Here is a 17,236-nt window from a genome sequence, read left to right as displayed (position 1 = left end):
CCCTTCTGGCAAGACAGTGATGGAGTGAATGATGGTGAAAGTTTTTCTTTTTCGGGCCACCCTGCCTTGGTGGGAATCGGCCGGTGTGATAATAAAAAAAATAAAAAATAAATATATATATATATATATATATATATATATATATATATATATATATACATACAGAAGGAAAGAGAGATAGAAATGCACGTGTCTTGTTTAATTCCAGAGATAAGCACGTCTCTACATATATATACACTAAGGGACGCATACGTCTTGATGTATGTACACTAAGTGATGCACACCTCTCGATGCATATGTAATGAGAGATACACAACTCCTTGTGTATATAACCCTGGTTGCTGACATGCACTAGTGAGAGCTGATAAGCCTCGTACACTGACTGAGCCGCCTGACACACGCGCTACAAGCTGTCAAAACTTCAGCTTCGTAACTCCGAAGATATTCAAGACCTACTTGATTCAAGACCTCGTCCTCTTCACTCTTTCCGCTGGCTGTTATTATTATTAACCACGTTAAGTCTTACTCATCAGGCATGTCTCATGCAGCCGTGCTGCATACATACATACATACATACATACATACATACACACACACATACGTACATACATACATACATATATACATACATACATACACACATACACACATACGTACATACATACATACATACATACATACACACATACGTACACAACTCACGTTAGATGAGTGATTATTTAATATTTTCTATTCCAAGTCTGTGCTTTAAATTATTTTTGCTTCGAGTAAATTTTGAACTGAAGCAAGATTATATATACCGAAAATTGATGTCTCGGCGGAAATATGTACAAGGCTTTCTTTAATCTCAATTTTTGTTATTAAAATATGTTTGACCCGTTGTGAATAGATTATATGCAATTATAATGAGCCATTATATAGTCGTTAGGCTCTAAACCCCATTAATCAATCAACTTCCTTATTTATCATTCAGTTAGCCCAGCGGGTAGTCACCAGTTATCGTTCAGCTCATCGGGTAGTCACCAGTTATCGTTCAGCTCATCGGGTAGTCACAAGTTATCATTCAGCTCAGCGGGTAGTCACCAGTTATCATTCAGCTCATCGGGTAGTCACCAGTTATCATTCAGCTCATCGGGTAGTCACAAGTTATCATTCAGCTCAGCGGGTAGTCACCAGTTATCATTCAGCTCAGCGGGTAGTCACCAGTTATCATTCAGCCCAGCGGGTAGTCACCAGTTATCGTTCAGCTCATCGGGTAGTCACCAGTTATCATTCAGCTCAGCGGGTAGTCACCAGTTATCATTCAGCTCAGCGGGTAGTCACCAGTTATCGTTCAGCTCATCGGGTAGTCACCAGTTATCATTCAGCTCAGCGGGTAGTCACCAGTTATCATTCAGCCCAGCGGGTAGTCACCAGTTATCATTCAGCCCAGCGGGTAGTCACCAGTTATCGTTCAGCTCATCGGGTAGTCACCAGTTATCATTCAGCTCAGCGGGTAGTCACCAGTTATCATTCAGCTCAGCGGGTAGTCACCAGTTATCATTCAGCTCATCGGGTAGTCACCAGTTATCATTCAGCTCATCGGGTAGTCACCAGTTATCATTCAGCTTATCGGGTAGTCACAAGTTATCATTCAGCTCATCGGGTAGTCACCAGTTATCATTCAGTTAGCCCAGCGGGTAGTCACCAATTATCATTCAGCTCAGCGGGTAGTCACCAGTTATCATTCAGCTCAGCGGGTAGTCACCAGTTATCATTCAGCTCAGCGGGTAGTCACCAGTTATCATTCAGCTCATCGGGTAGTCACCAGTTATCATTCAGTTAGCCCAGCGGGTAGTCACCAGTTATCATTCAGCTCATCGGGTAGTCACCAGTTATCATTCAGCTCAGCGGGTAGTCACCAGTTATCATTCAGCCCAGCGGGTAGTCACCAGTTATCATTCAGCTCAGCGGGTAGTCACCAGTTATCATTCAGCTCAGCGGGTAGTCACCAGTTATCATTCAGCTCAGCAGGTAGTCACCAGTTATCATTCAGCTCATCGGGTAGTCACCAGTTATCATTCAGCTCAGCGGGTAGTCACCAGTTATCATTCAGCTCATCGGGTAGTCACCAGTTATCATTCAGCTCATCGGGTAGTCACCAGTTATCATTCAGCCCAGCGGGTAGTCACCAGTTATCATTCAGCTCAGCGGGTAGTCACCAGTTATCATTCAGCTCAGCGGGTAGTCACCAGTTGGTTTACATTACTATGTTTTGACAATATTTTGTAACAGGCGTAACATTACTAGGTATTCTTCGAAGGTAGATTCCTTTTTTTTTTTTTCCCTGGAGGTTTCGCAGAGAAAACTTGAGAAAGTCTCTTAAGGGGCAAGTCAGTTCCCCTGTCTTCTAATAATATGTTGTTTTTTCCCTGTAATCTACCTTGTCCATAATTTCGCATATGCTTAGTCTTCTTTCGTAAGGTGAAGTCTTGGATATTTCCTTAATTCATGGTATGACTTAACAAATCTTGGTTGTTGTTGTCTGAGCAAAGATCAGACCTCTACAACACAACTGTCATCAAAGATTTGTTAAGTTATACCAGGAATTAAGGAAAGATCCTGGACTTCACCTTACGGAAGCAGACAAAGCAAATGCGATAGTAATTATGGACAAGGTAGATTATAGGGAAGAAATAAGCATGATATTAGAAGACAGGGTAACTCACGCACCTTTTAACTTTACCTTCAAACATTCATCGTTTATGTATCTTGGTTTAGGCTGTGTAGGCGCCAGAGTCTTCAAATATTAAACCTGCAAACAGGACAGCGGATTCCGTGTGATATTTCAAAAACGTTTCTTTTAATCGACCTTATACTCTCAACACTAGTGTTTTTGACTCAGAAAATCGTAATAACACTATTGGAAACAAATCACAACGGGTGGAGCTGGAACCCCGTGGCTGGTGAGTCATAAAACTGACAAACCAGTGTGGGATTCATTTGTAAAACCTTGCATTTGTGGTCACAGTGGTGCCCATACTAACTTCCCTATAGTACATAGGAATATACCTTGTTGGATGAATCCTGTTATAGATATGGTCTGTTGTTCCAGGACTTGGACCCCATTCTCCCCTTTCTAGGATCGATCGTGATTGCCTCAAATTCCTAATATTTTTGAAACCATATATGAGAGTATACGTGAGAATATAGGTGACGCTCCGTTTTTCTCGTGTTAGAGAGACGTGGCGTCCCGCCGAGTGTAATGTTCCCTTTAGGTTTTACTACATATTGTAAGAATAAAAAGATAATTTTGTTAATTGCAGTAAAAAAAATATTAACCCCTTTGTCCTGGAAATTCAATGGCAGCTGACGTGTGCAGCACTACAGCTGGTGTTTGTAATCACCGATTTGTGATTGCAAGGGTCGAGACAGCTCCTGGTCACTCCTACTAGACCTCTTTTTTGTTAGTATCATCGATTTCTCACCTCTCTGGCATTATTTTGTTTACTCCTGAAGCTGTGTTGCTTTCCTTGCCACTGTCTCATCCAAGTCATTCCATTTTTCAACACCCCTAAGATTTAATAAATACTTCCTTACAGACCTACTGATCATCTGTTTTTATCTTTCCACTTGTTCTCCTTTGATCCATGTCTCTCTAATTCAGTCTGTCCTTATTTGAACTATCTCTGTTAAGATTTTGTATGTCGTAAACATGTCTCCCCTGGTCGTTTTCTCATCCCGAGTAATGAGGTTTAATTCCTTCAATATTCGAGTATTGTCTCAAGCTTTATCAGGTGAGGGCTCTGTGCTGGGGCCGAGTACTCAATAACTGGCCTAGAATATGCTGTTTACAAAGTTTTGGAGGATTCTTTATTCAAGTTCCCGAATGCTGTTTTGAGGTTTGATTATTTTATATATACCCGTGACGTATGTTTTGTGTTTTTCTGGCGATATGCGTTGTGTAATATTCCCCCAGGTCCTTCTTACATTGATATTTGCCGATTCTGTCTGCCCATGCTGTAATATACATCCATTCCGCTCTTACCTTCTGCAATTCGAGTGACCTTGGAAGGAATGGTCCCAAATCTGCACACAGAAATCACTCCCTACGAAAGTAAAAGACTGGGCAGGCGATGCAAAATGCCGCCAATAAAAAGTAGGGGCGCCATTGGTACACTAAGAGAAAACACCATAAGTGTCCGGGGCCCAAAACTGTTCAACAGCCTCCCATCAAGCATTAGGGGAATTGCCAATAAACCCCTGGCTGCCTTCAAGAGAGAGCTGGACAGATACCTAAAGTCAGTGCCGGATCAGCCAGGCTGTGGCTCGTACGTCGGACTGCGTGCGGCCAGCAGTAACAGCCTAGTTGATCAGGCCCTGATCCATCGGGAGGCCTGGTCATGGACCGGGCCGCGGGGGCGTTGATCCCCGGAATAACCTCCAGGTAACCTCCAGGTAACCTTATATTTATTCGAGTTGAACTCGAGAAGCCATTTCTTTGACCAGATCTGTAGCGTATTAAGGTCTTCCTGTCCACTCGTGTTCCTATATTCTCTTTAATTTTACATCACCTGCAAACAGTCACAATTTCTTCAGGTAGGTCATTCGTATGTATTAGAAGTAGCAAAGTTAGTACTGATTCTTTACTTCTTTACTCAGTCTTCACCTATTACTCTCTTCTATTCTTATGTCTCATCCTACTCTCCGCTTACTACCATTCAGGTATTCCTTCAACCACTGGAGCATTGTACCTTTTAACCCTGCCTATTCCTGCAGATACTAGACTAATCTCTGATGTGTTACTAAATCAAATGCTGTCGTGCTGTCTAAGAAGATGCAATTCGTCCAGCTTTATCTTTTTTATCTGTGTGACTCTGTCATAGAGCTCCAGCAGATTTGTAAAAGTGTTTTCCATCTGTAAATCCATGCTGAATTTTTGTAATAAATCTCTCTTCCCCTTAAGTTATCTAATATCTATTTCTTTTTAATAGCATATATGTTAGAGGTACCTGTCTATAATTTATTGCCTTTTTTTTCTGTCCCCTTTTTACCTATGAAGATCACTTTTTTGTTACTTAATGGTATGGTATTTGGTACTTGCCCTGACTGGAGAGAATTGTTGTATAACTTTCCTATTGGGCTATATAGTCATTGTACATGTCATCTTAGTACCCAGGAAGAGATGTTATCTGGTCCCATTGCTTTTGTCACATCAAGCTCACTTAGTAGTTTTATCACTTCTTTTGTTGTGCTGATACATTCTAGTAAGTAATGATTTTGTCTAACAATAGTTCCTACTGGTAACTCTCCTCTGTAAACACTTAAAGCTCTTTACTTATCTGTCAGCTTCCCATCCTCAGTTGTCTGTTTTCTTATGTGGCTGTTCATTAATATTTGTTTTGTTTTGGTGTTTGATGGCATATTTTTTTTTTAAATTGCCTTTCAACTTCCCTTATCATACTTGCATATTTGTTGTCTTGCTCCTGTTTCTGGCTCACGTTTTCTGTGTCTTGATTTGCTCTATATCTCTTCCAAACCCTCATGTTCCTTCCCTTGGCCTTCATTCCTGAGTGAACCATGGGATCTCTGTTTTTCTTATTTATTTTCTTCATGCTTGGTACACTTACCTTCATCCCTTCCGGTACTGTTTTCTTATTCATTTCCATTCAAGTTGCACTTCTTTTAAAAAAAATTCATTCCATCATAGTCTTGTCTGTTGTTATATTTTCTGTTATTTTCTCCATTACTTTCTCCATTACTTCTCCTGTTACATCCATCAGGTCTCTAGTCTGCTGTTCTTCCTTCTGACATGTTGGTTTCTTGCGTGTGTGTGTGTGTGTGTGTGTGTACTCACCTATTTGTACTCACCTATTTGTAGTTGCAGGGGTCGATACATAGCTCCTTGCCCCGCCTCTTCACTGATCGCTACTAGGTCCTCTCTCTCTCCCTGCCCCATGAGCTTTATCATACCTCGTCTTAAAACTATGTATGTTTCCTTCCTCCACTACGTCACTTGCCACACTATTCCACTTCCTGACAACTCTATGACTAAAGAAATACTTCCTAACATCAATTTGACTCATCTGAGTCTTCAACTTCCAATTGTGATCCTTTGTTTCTGTGTCCCATCTCTGGAACATCCTGTCTGTCCACATTGTCAATTCCTCGCAGTATTTCGTATGTCTATCATGTCTTCCCTAACCCTCCTGTCCTCCAGTGTCGTCAGGACGATTTCCCTTAACTTTTCTTCGTAGGAAATTCCCCTTAGCTCTGGAACTACCTTTGTTGCAAACCTTTGCACTTTCTCTAATTTCTTGACCTGCTTGACCAGGTGTGGGTTCCAAACTGGTGCGGCATACTCCAGTATGGGCCTGACGTACACGGTGTACAGAGTCTTGAACGATTCCTTACTGAGGTATCGGAACGCTATTCTCACGTTTTCCAGGCACCCATATGCTGCAGCAGTTTTCTGGTTGATGTGTGCTTTGGAGACGTGCTCGGTATTATACTCACCCCAAGATCCTTTTCCTTGAGTGAGGTTTGCAGTATTTGGCCACCTGTCTGCGGTCTTTCCCTTTCCCCGATCTTCATGACTTTGCATTTGGCGGGGTTAAAATCGAGGAGCCTGTTGTTGGACCAGGCTTGCAGCCTGTCCAGGTCTCTTTGTAGTCCTGCCTGATCCTCATCCGATTTAATTCTCCTCATTAACTTCACATCATCTACCAACGGACGAAGAATCAGTGGAAGCAGGACCCATATATAATACTATATATGGGTCCTGCCTCCACTGCTTCTTCGTCTAAGGCATTCCACTTTCTGACCACCCGGAGGTTGTACAAATACTTCTTGATATTTCTGGGACTCGTCTAACTGTGCCCTCATGTACCCATTTCCTGCCTCTTGAAGTTTCTCCTTGTCTACACTCAGTCCATTGGTGCTTCTGTCCTCTAATGTCGCTAGGTTCATTTACTATAGTCTTCCCTCCTAGCTCACCTCCCTTAGTTCTGGGACTAATCTTGTTTTATATTTTTGCATTTTCTCCGATTTCATATCGTGCTCTTTGAAAGGAAATTCCTAGCTGGTGGTGCATTCTCCATGGTAAACCTGACATACCTGGATTATGTCAGACTGGAGAGGGTTTCGGGGGTCTACACCCCCGCGGCCCGGTCTGTGACCAGGCCTCGCGGTGGATCAGGGCCTCATCAATGGGTTGTTACTGTTGGTCGCACAGAAGCCGACGTACGAACCACAGCCCGTTTGGTCAGGCACTGGTTTTAGGTGCCTGTCCAGCTCCTTCATGAAGACAGCCAGAGATCTATTGGTAATCCCCCGTATGTATGCTGGGAGGCAGTCGAACAGTCTTGGGCCCCTGACACTTACTGTGTTTTCTCTTAGTGTACTTGTGGCTCCCCTGCTTTCTATTGGGAGATGCTGCATCTCCTACAGAGTCTTTTACTTTCATAGGGAGCGATTTTCATGTGCAGATTTGGGACTAGTGTCTCCAGGATTTTCGAAGTGCATTTTATAATATACCTTTCTTGCCTGCGTTCCATGAGTACAAATCAAGGGACTCCAACCGTTCCCAATATTTTAGGTGCTTTATCGTACTTATACGTGCTGTGAAAGTTCTCTGTATATTCTCTGGGTCAGCAATTTCGCCTGCCTTGAAAGGGGCCATTAATGTACAGCAATATTCGAGCCTAGAGAGAGCAAGCAATTCGAAGAGAATCATCATGGGCTTGGCATCCCTAGTTTCGAAGGATCTCATTATCCATCCTATCATTTTCCTAGCAGCTGTGGTAGTTACATTGTTGTGATCTTTGAAAGTGAGATCCTCTGACATTATCACTCCTAGGTTCTTCACATTAATTTTACGTTCATTGTGTAGTTGGAATTTGTTTTATACTCCGATTCAGTTGTAATTTCCTCGAGTTTTCCATATTGGAGTAATTGAAATTTCTCTTCATTGAACTTCATATTGTTTTCCTCGGCCCATGTAAAGATTTGGTTGATGTCTGCTTGGAGACTTGCGGTGTCTTCGATGGTTGACAATGTCATGCAGATTCGGGTATCATCGGTATAGGAAGAAGTGCTGTGGTTTACATCTCTGTGTCAGATATGAGGATGATTAAGTAAGTTTATTCACTTATACACAAATACAGTTACATAAATTATCATACATAGCAGCATATGTGTAGAGAACCTGGGATTACCCAATAAAAGTCATAGTGACTTTTTACCATTGGGGTCCTTCCAAATAGATAGGGGTGAGTACTGTGCCTTGTGGAACGGAGCTTTTCACTGTAGCCGCCTCTAACTTTACTCTGTTTACTATTACCCTTCATGTTCTCTTTGTTAGGAAATTATAGATCCATCTACCAACTTTTCCTGTTATTTCTTTATCACTCATTTTGTGCGCTATTACACCATGATTTCACTTCTCGAAGTCTTTCGCAGTTTTTGTACACTACATCCACATTGTGTTTGTCCTCAGTAGCAATCTTCTTTCTTAGAACCCTCCATGGCGATCTTGTTTCTTAGAACCCTTTCAAAAATTTTTATGTGTGGGGCGTTAAAGCTATCGGTCTGCAGTTCTTTACAACAGACATACCCCCACTCCACAAAAGTGTAGTGGGGGTATGTCTTGTGTTTAGTGACTGTGGAATGAGCCCTGTGTCCATGCTCCCTCTCCATAGAATGCTAAAGGCACGTGAAAGGGGATTCTTGCAGTTCTTCATGAACACGGAGTTGCACAAGTCTGGGCCTGGGGCAGAGTGCATGGGCATGTCATTCATTGCTTTTTCAAAGTCTTGTGGTGTTATGATATCAGACATTTTTTAATTAACTAAATTTTGAGTCTCGGTCATAAAAAAATTGTTTACATTATCGACTTTTAGTCTGTTTAACGGTTCACTAAACGCTGAGTCATATTGTGACTTCAGTATCTCATTTCTTTGCTGTCTGAGCAGAGGTCCAGTACTGGATGGTGTTTTTTGCCTTAGATTTTGCATATGAAAAGAAGTATTTTGGGTTTCTTTCAATTTCATTTATGACTTTAAGTTCTTCCTGAGTTTATCTCCTATATGATTCCTTAAGTGGATATTTGCTATTTCTCTGACCAGTGCCTCCTTTCCTATTTCAGATATACTCGCCTCTTTCAGCAGCTCTGTGATTCTTCGTCTTCACCGGGAGCGTCTCTTTCTTTATGGTTTAGATCTTTTTTTTTAAAGGACCGTGCCTAAAGCAGACCTCAAGGGCCACAGAGGTAATTCTTTCTAGGCAAAGGTTTGGGTTCGTGTTGTTTAGAATCATCGCAGCTTGTTTCATTTAGGACGTGGTTGATTTGATCCCACTGTATGTTTTTGTTACTGAAGTTGAATTTGGTGAAGGTTCCCTCACAAGTGATCACCTTATGCTGGTCAGGAAACCTGTGCATACATGTTTGTACCTCTTATTATGTTCTCATCTGAGCTTATTGTCTTTGATACTGTTATATTTCGTATCAGATAAACATTATTAGTAAAAATGAGGTCCAGTGTATTTTCCAGTCTTGTTGACTCCACTATTTGTTGGTTTAAGGTGAATTTGTTGCAGAGATTTAATAGCTCATGTGTGTGTGAGAATTTTCATCTGAGCTGCCTCCTGGGGTTACTTCTACTAAAACATTATTTGCTACATTCCTCCATTTTAGGTGTCTTAAGTTGAAATCCCCCAGCAGCAAGATGTTTGGGGCAGGAGCTAGGAGATTTTCCAAACAGTGGTCAGTTTTCAAAAGCAGTTTGTGGAATTGTTGGAAAGTTGCATCACAAGGCTTGTATAGAACCACAATGACACGCCATACCACGGGCTGGGATAGAACCCGCGATCAGAGTCTCAAAACTCTAGACCGTCGCGTTAACCACTGGGCCAGCTAGCCACAATAAGATTCATTCAACTAGGTATATTTCTATCCCTGTCCGTGGTTGGTTGGTTTGCAATCGTGTCATTACGATTTCGCGAGTCACAATGACAAGGTTTTGGTTTTTAATCTTTACATTGAATAAATCTTTGTTGGTATTTTATAAATGCTAAACATAGATTTGCAAAGTAAGCATTCCGAGCATATCTCTTATCCCTAGGTCTTTGTTCTCTGAATGAGGTTTCCAACCTCTGTTCCATAATCTATACTCGGGAACAGAGGCTGACTTCTTGTCTCTTCTCCTGTTTTCATAACCTTGCATTTGCTAGGGCTGATGAACCAGGAATAGTACCAGCTCTAAATGCGATCCTTGCAGAACCCTGCTTGTTACACTTTTTCCATTGGGTACTGACTCGCTGTCTCCTTCCAGTAAGGTACTTCTTTTTATCACTGTCGAGCGTTCTGTTATCTTTGCCTACTCTTCTTGCTTCTGTTCCAGTCTCTTGTAAGGTACTACTACATCAAATGCTTTATTGCGGTCCAAAAATATTACTCTCCTAATTATCTTCTCCATTACCTTACTTCATATTGGATTACATTCTCTGTCCTCTACATCCTTGTGTGTGTGTACTCACCTAATTGTTCTCACCTAATTGTGATTGCATGGGTTGAGTCTTAGGTCCTGGCTCCGCCTCTTCACTGATCGCTACAAGGTTCACTCTCTCCCTGTTACATGAGCTTTATCATACCGCTTATTAAAGCTATGTATGGATCCTGCCTCCACAACATCACCCTCCAGGTTGTTCCACTTCCTGACAACTCTGTAGCTGAAGAAATACTTCTTAACATCCCTGTGACTGATCTGAGTTTTCAGCTTCCAGTTGTCACCCCTTGTTTCTGTGTCACATCTGTGAAACATTCTGTCCCTATCCAACTTGTCAGTTCCTCTCGATATTTTATGTTATCATGTCCCCTTATCCCTCTTCCTATCCAGTGTTGTCAGGTTGAGTTCACTTAATCTCTCCTTGTAGGACAAATCCCTCAGTTCCGGGACTAGTCTTGTTGCAAACCTTTGTAGTTTCTCTAATTTCTTGACGTGTTTGACCCAATGTGGGTTCCATTCTTGTGTTGCATACTCCAATATGGACCTGATGTGTACAGTGTCTTGAGTGGCTCCTTACTTAGATGTCGAAACTCTATTCTCAGGTTTGCCAGGCGCCCATATGCTGCAGCAGTTATTTGGCTGATGTGCGCCTCAGGCAATGTTCTCGGTTTGACGCTTACCCGAAAATCTTTTTTCTTAGTGAGTTTTGCAGCGTTCGACCTCTTAAGCTGTACTCTGTCTGCAGTCTCCTTTGTCCTTCCCCAATCTTTATAACTTTGCGCTTGGTGGGGTTAAACTCCAGGAGCCATTTGTCAGACCATGCTTGCAGCCTGTCCAGATCCCTTGTAGGCCTACCTTATCCTCTTCCCCTTGTATTCTCATTAGTTTCACATCGTCTGCAAACAGGGACACCTCTGACCATCCCTTCCGTCATATTCACATATACAGGAAACAGCACCGGAAGTAGGAGTGACCATTGTGGAACCGCACTCTGACACCTCATCTCGGACGGACACACCTTGTTTCCTTCATGTTAGGTATTCCCTAATCCATTGCAGTACTTTCCCTCCTATTCATGAATGCTCCTTCAGTTTTTCAACGAGCCTCTTGGGTGGAACTGTGTCAGAAGCCTTCTTACAATCCAAGAAGATGCAGTCTACCCAATCCCCCCCTCTCTCTCTCCCTCCCTCTCCTGTCTTCTGTTACCTTGTCATAAAATTCCAGTAGGTTCGTGAAGCAGGATTTCCCTTCCCTGAAGCCATGCTGGTTGTCATGTATTAGGCCATTGCGTTCTAGGTGCTCCACCACTCTTTTCCTGATAATCTTCTCCATAACTTAACATACAATACATGTCAGCGACACTGGTCTGTAGTTTAGTGCAGCCTGTCTGTGTCTTTTCTTAAAAAATCGGGACTACATTTGCTGTCTTCCATTGTGTACTCACTTATTTGTGGTTGCAGGGGTCGAGTCATAGCTCCTGGCCCCGCCTCTTCACTGATTGCAACTAGGTTTTCTCTCTCCCAGCTCTATGAGCTTTATCATACCTTGCCTTAAAACTATGTATGGTTCCCGCCTCCACTACTTCACTTTCTAGGCTATTCCACGGCCTGACTACTCTATGACTAAGAAATACTTCCTAACATCCCTTTGATTCATCTGAGTCTTCAACTTCCAATTGTGACCTCTTGTGTCTGTGTCCCATCTCTGGAACATCCCGTCTTTGTCCACCTCGTCTATTCCGTGCAGTATTTTATATGTCGTTATCATGTCTCCCCTGACCCTCCTGGCCTCCAGTGTCGTCAGGCCGATTTCCCTCAGCCTTTCTTCGTAGGACAATCCCCGTAGCTCTGGGACTAGTCTTGTTGCAAACCTTTGCACTTTCTCTAATTTCTTGAAGTGCTTGACTAGGTGTGGATTCCAAACTAGTGCTGCATACTCCAGTATGGGCCTGACGTAAATGGTATACAGAGTCTTGAACGAATCCTTACTGAGGTATCGGAACGCTATCCGTAGGTTTGCCAGGCGCCCGTAAGCTGCAGCAGTTATCTGATTGATGTGCGCCTCAGGAGATATGCTCGGTGTTATACTCACCCCCAGATCTTTTTCCTTGAGTGAGGTTTACAGACTTTGGCCATCTAAACTATATTGTGTCTGCGGTCTTCTTTGCCCTTCCCCAATCTTCATGACTTTGCATTTGGCAGGGTTAAACTCAAGGAGCCAGTTGCTGGACCAGGCTTGTGGCCTGTCCAGGTCTCTCTCTAGTCCTGCCTGATCCTCATCAGATTTGATTCTTCTCATTAACTTCACATCATCCGCAAACAAGGACACTTCTGAGTCTATCCCTTCCGTTATGTCATTCACATATACCAAGAACAGCACAGGTCCTAGGACTGACCCCTGTGGAACCCCGCTTGTCACAGGCTCCCACTCTGACACCTCGTCACGTACCATGACTCGTTGTTGCCTCCCTGTCAGGTATTCTCTGATCCATTGCAGTGCCTTTCCTGTTATGTGTGCCTGATCCTCTAGCTTTTGCAGTAACCTCTTGTGAGGAACTGTGTCGAAGGCCTTCTTGCAGTTCAAAAAAATGCAGTTGATCCATCCCTCTCTCTCTTGTCTTACTTCTGTCACCTTGTCATAAAACTCTAGTAGGTTTGTGACACAGGATTTTCCCTCCCTGAAACCATGCTGGTTGTCAATTATACACTTGTTTCTTTCCAGGTGCTCCACCACTCTCCTCCTGATTATCTTCTCCATGACCTTGCATACTATACACGTTAGTGATACATGTCTGTAGTTTAGTGCCTCATGTCTGTCTCCCTTTTTAAAAATTGGGACTACATTTGCCATCTTCCATACCTCGGGGAGTTGCCCAGTTTCAAATGATGTGTTGAAGATCTTTGTTAATGGTACACACAATATCTCTGCTCCCTCTTTAAGGACCCACGGAGAGATGTTTTCTGGTCCCACCGCCTTTGAGGTGTCAAGTTCGCATAGCAGCTTCTTCACCTCCTCCTTGTTTATATGTACCTCATCCAGCACTTGCTGGTGCACCCCCCCCTTCTCTGATTTCCTGGAGTCCTACTGGTTTCCACTGTAAATACTTCTTTAAATCTCGTGTTGAGCTCCTGACATACCTCCCGGTCGTTTCTTGTGAATTCCCCGTCACCCTTCCTCAGTCTGATTACCTGGTCCTTGACTGTTGTTTTCCTCCTGATGTGGCTGTACAAGAGCTTCGGGTCAGTCTTGACTTTCGATGCTATGTCATTTTCGTGTTGTCATTATCTGTGCATATTCGTTTCTGGCTCTTCGGCTAATCTCTTTATTTTCTTGAGTTCTCTGTCTTCTGTACCTTTTCCATTCTCTAGTACACCTAGTTTTTGCCTCCCTACACCTTTGGGTGAACCAAGGACTCGTTCTGTTCTTTCCATTATTTCTATTTCCCTTGGGAACAAACCTCTCCTCTGCCTCCTTGCATTTTGTTGCGACATAGTCCATCATTTCTTGTACTGGTTTTCCTGTCAGTTCCCTCTCCCACTGAATGTCCTGAAAGAAGTTCCTCAAGCCTGAGTAGTTCCCCCTTTTGTAGTTTGGTTTTTCCCACCCTATTCCTGCTGCTCTCTCCACTTGGAGCTCAACTATGTAGTCGAAGCACAGAACCACATGATCACTAGCTCCCATGGGCCTTTCATACATATCCTCGATGTCAGAACTACTCAAGGTGAATACAAGGTCCAGTCTTGCTGGTTCATCCTCTCCTCTCTCTCTGGTAGTGTCTCTTAACATGTTGATGCATGAGGTTTTCCAGTACCACATCCATCATCTTGGCTCTCCATGTTTCGGGACCCCCATGGGGCTCCAGGTTTTCCCAGTCAATCTCCTTGTGATTGAAATCACCCATAACTAGTAACTTTGCTTCCCACCATGTGTGCTCTCCTGGCCACCTCGGCTAGTGTGTCGACCATTGCTCTGTTGCTCTCATCGTATTCTTCTCTTGGCCTCCTGCAGTTCTGTGATGGGTTGTACATTACTGCAATTATCACCTTATGTCCCTCAGACTGGATTGTTCCTACTAAGTAGTCCCTTTCGCCCGTGCTGTCCATTCCTTCCATTTTCTCAAACCCCCACTGGTTTTTAATGAGCAGTGCAACTCCTCCTCCCCCTCTCCTCCCTCTGTCTTTCCTGAGGATTTGATATCCGGATGGAAAGATTGAATCTGTTATTATTCTGGTGAGTTTTGTTTCTGTGAGTGCTATTATGTCTGGGGATGTCTCCTTGATTCTTTCGTGCCACTCCTCATACTTATTTGTTATTCCATCTGCATTTGTATACCACACCTTCAACTTCTTTTCTAAGATTGTGGTCTGGGAGGTGTATTGGGGATGGGGAAGTGGGTGACCTGATGAGGAACCATGGGTGGTTGCTGTGGGGGTGGAGTTTGTAATGCAGTGGGTGGGGGCATTGGATGTGGCATGGGTGTTTTGGTTTAGAGTGTTTGGTTGCACTGGGGTTGACCTGGTTGGGAGGCTTCTATAGGAAGTTGTGAGGGAGGCTGTATTTGATCTTGTGTCTGGGATCTCCTGTCTGTCTTCTACATCCCCTCTCTTTCCTCCTTTCACCTTTGTACCATCTCTCTCAGTTTCTGCCTTTCTGCTTGTGTTCTGTCGCGGTCGAGATACACCTTCCTGTATGCCGGCATGTCCCTTAATCGTGCTTTCTCCTGCAGGATCCTGTTCCAAGTCGATTCTGCCTTGAAGGTCACTTTCACTGGCCGGGTTCTTTTTTTTTACAAACCCCCCCTATTCTCCGAAAATTTTCCAGCTGGGTCATGTCGTCTTCTCCTATTGCTTTCATGATGCTTTCAATTGCTTTTTTTCCCCTTGTTTTCTTGCTTCATATGTTTCCCCTTCAACTTCCTGGAGCCCATACACAAAGACTGACCTCACCCTTTCATTCTCCCACTGCATATCCCTGTGTATCCCCTCATTCAATTTGATTTCCTCCATTTCAGCTTTCCTTTCTTCAGTTTCACTAGCTAATGTACGTGGGCTCAGTGGCCTGTCATTTTCTCTTCTCGGCTTTCCCTGAGCTCTGCTGTGGTCTGTTAGGGCCTCCACATATAGCTTAGCTCTTTCATTTACTACAGTCTCCACTGATTGAGCTTCTACATGCAGTTTTCCTCCTTCTTTCCCTACAGTCCCCTTATTTGTGACTGGGGTAGCAGTCTCTGTTGTCAATCCCAAAATGTTCTTTAGTTCTTTAGGCTGTTTCAGATTTTTCAGTTCCTCTTCTAAACTCTGTATCCTGGCCTCTGCTGCTTTGACTTGCACCTCCCACTTCCTGCTTTCCATGTCTATCCTCTCCTCCATTCTCATGCTAAGTTCTAGTTTCTTTTCCCATTCATGTTCCCTTTTTGTGAGCTCTGCTGCCCAATCTTCCTTTGCAGTTTCCTCCTCCTGTCCCTTGGTTTTTCTTGTTGCTCTCTGGCAACCCATTTTTGTTTTATCCTGATTGCCTCAGAGTGGGAAACCTATGTAATTCTGTATGTTAGGTTAGTATTGTGTATGTCAGAGTGTGGGGGGGGGGGGGAGGTAGAGGAGGAACTGTGGTTATGTGGGAGAGTAGTGGGGAGGGGGGGTGGGAAGGAGGGAGAAGCAAGTGGGTGAGTGGGAGAGGGAGAGGGGGAAGGAGGGAGAGGTGGGGAGGGGGAGGGTGAAAGAGGGAGGGGAGGGATCAGGTGAAGGAGTGAGATGTCGGTGGGGGAGGGGGGAGTGTATGTGTGAGTCTGGCAGTGTATGTGTGAGCCTGGCAATGTGTGTGTGTGTGTGTGTTGTGTATGTTGTGTGTGTGTGTGTGTGTGTGTGTTGTGTATGTTGTGTGTGTGTGTGTGTGTGTGTGTGTGTGTGTGTGTGTGTGTGTGTGTGTATTGTGTGTGTGTTGTGTGTGTGTTGTGTGTCTGTGAGTGTGTGTGTGTGTGTGTTTTGTTTGTGTGTGTGTGTGTCTTGTGTGGTGTAATGACTGGCCGCAACTTCTTGTGACCTGACCACAACCCTCCTGGGACTTGACCCTCACACCGTCTTACAATGTTGCCCTTAAAAGTTTGTCCCGCCACCTTATAATAATCGCCTTGTGTGTGTGTGTGTGTGTGTGTGTGTCTGGATTTAAGTATCAATTATTGCTGGTTATTATCCTGTTCCATGTTCACATTGGGAGAGGACTTCCTAGCTTCCTAAGTATTCTTACTGCTAATAACTACTGGAATTAATACTACTCTACTCCTCGCTGCACTCTACCTTCTCACACTCGTCAACACTATATTCACTATGTCTATGCTATTTCTTTTCTAATTCTGGTAATAGCTTGCAGGAGTGAGTGACCAGTATCAAACAGTATGCAAGGCCAGCCAGGGCCTTCAACATGCAAACCACAAATAGGCGAATGAAACTTGCGCTCAATGGGTGCGGTGACAAGTTGCCAGCTGCTGATGATGAAGTCGTTGTATGTAGGCCTTAAATCCCTATTTTGGAGATCCTTCACCCGTGATGTTTATAACCATATATTCTCATACATCCCGCTTCCTCACGCGATTTCACTCTTCACTGATGATAGTATACACTTCACATTATATACACTTCACTTTATATGTATAATGGCACACAACTTGTCGTGACGTCACTTTTTCAGGCCTACCGCTGCCAATGTGGCAACAGCGCCTAAGACCCCCAACGGTTTGTGCTTTGAAATATTTTGAT

General features: G+C 43.5%; 1 protein-coding gene across 3 annotated transcripts in view; it reads left to right on the top strand.

Moving 5' to 3' along the window:
* Positions 1 to 17,236, top strand: part of Dpp10 (Dipeptidyl peptidase 10) — a 470,951-nt gene that overhangs the window by 147,546 nt on the left and 306,169 nt on the right. The window lies entirely within an intron of this gene.

Source organism: Cherax quadricarinatus, chromosome 39, assembly GCF_038502225.1.
Source record: "Cherax quadricarinatus isolate ZL_2023a chromosome 39, ASM3850222v1, whole genome shotgun sequence".
NCBI lineage: Eukaryota > Metazoa > Arthropoda > Malacostraca > Decapoda > Parastacidae > Cherax > Cherax quadricarinatus.
Note: the sequence above shows the minus strand (reverse complement) of the source record. Positions and strands in the feature narration are given on the sequence as shown.